Genomic DNA, 1,962 nt, shown 5'->3' on the forward strand with positions numbered 1-1,962 from the left:
ACTTTTGCCATATCTTTTCATATTTTCTAGATGATTTGAAAATAATTTAAGAACCCCAAAATGACATCATTCAATTACTGTAAAACTAAACTTAATTTCCTTTCATCATATCCTAGTAAAATCAACCATACATCTTAATTTTATTAAATTAATCCTCATTACTATATTCTATGACTTAACACAAGAAAGAAAAAAAGACTCTTAACCAAGAATATAATTATGTATTTAATACACCTTGCTTTTAACAGCAATTTTCAAAGTAAACACATCATAGACCTTATAACTTATTAAAGATTTATAGTGCTTACAAAGTTGATTCTAAAAATATACTTTTTTGTTCTAAATGAATAACATTATCTGGAAGACAGAATAATAAATTATAGTAGTATGTTAACCACCACTATAGTTAAGATTGTTTACATTTATTCAATATCAAATCCTCTTAGGATTTTAACACTTTCAGCCTTAAAATGTAAAAAGCACATTAAAGTTTGGCATACAAGATCTCAGTCTGACAGCAATGGTTTTATATCCAAATTTTTTTAAATTTCTAGTTAACATGTCAAAAGAGCATGGGCACATGCACATCCATATACGTACACACATATATTCTCTCTCTCACTCAGTTCAGCACATACGCACACACACAAACACAAACACAGAGTAAGCAGAAGATTTCATTCATCCTTGTGTATCAGAAATTTGCCATCAATTTCAAAACTGAAAATTGAGGGAAAAGTTAACTAAAAATATATTCAAGCCATATTTAAATGACTCTAGTTGTGTTAAAAAAATGCACAAAATTGTTATCAAGATTTCTAACATGTATGATATGCCATCTCATTACATTCTTAAACAGGTTTGAACTATTCACTAATGGGCATATGAATAGATAGGAAATTATGTGCCCAGGCATTCCCCAGATGGCATTCCTCTGACAATGACCCAGCACAACTAAAGTGGTTTAATTTATACAGCCCAATAGATTTTGGAACCCAAGAACAGAACCCAATAGAATTAGAAACTTCATTTAGATCTGTTTGGGATTTTTTAGGTGTTCCATGTACAAAAGCAGAAGGATTCTATATTGCGAATAACAGTTAATATTACTCAACACTTTGTGGCACTGCAGAAGGTCATTTTGTATTTCTAAAACATACATTTATTCTAGGTAAATTCCCCAATGGTCATTACTTTTAATTATATATATACTCTTTTAGGTTTAGAGGAAAAACAATTTAATGCTGATAGCCTTTTCTGCTCATCACTTTTATCTCCAGTAAAATCTGCCAAAACAGAAAATTACTCTTTGGACTCTCTCCAGTAATGCAGGTTTGAAAATGTTCTATGGAAGTTCATCTTCATTATATATTAAAACATCCAAAGTTCTCTGAAACAACATTAAAATATAGGGTTGGGCAAAAGTAGGTTTATAGTTGTGAGTATGCGAAACAGTTTATTCTTGTATTATTATTTATTAATTATTGTATTATTTTCCATATGAACAACTGTAAAACTACTTTTGCCCCAATGTGTAGAAAGTAACTACACATTAGGGCACCCATAACTCATACTGCTGTAATTAGAAAAATAAACAGGAACAACAGTAAGCGAAAGAGAATATACCAGTTTTCCATTTCTTTTTTTGGCTTTCCTCTTATTTTATTACACTAAGTTTATAACTGTTCAAAGCATTCTTATACTCTGCATGACAGTAAGAGAATATTTTGGCACATCAACATTGTGATACAATATACAGTATGTTTAAAAAATTAATTTAAAAATTTCATCTATTAATCGGCATTTTTAATGTAGTGCATATATATCTTACAGATAAGTCAAATACACAAGGTTTGTAGCTGATTTACAGAGGAAGCAATCACAGATTGCAGGAATATATGTGTGTGTATATATACATATATATATACATACATATGTATATATATATGTATATATATATAC

Source organism: Myotis lucifugus, unplaced genomic scaffold (assembly GCF_000147115.1).
Source record: "Myotis lucifugus unplaced genomic scaffold, Myoluc2.0 scaffold_224, whole genome shotgun sequence".
In the NCBI taxonomy this organism is placed as follows: Eukaryota; Metazoa; Chordata; class Mammalia; order Chiroptera; family Vespertilionidae; genus Myotis; species Myotis lucifugus.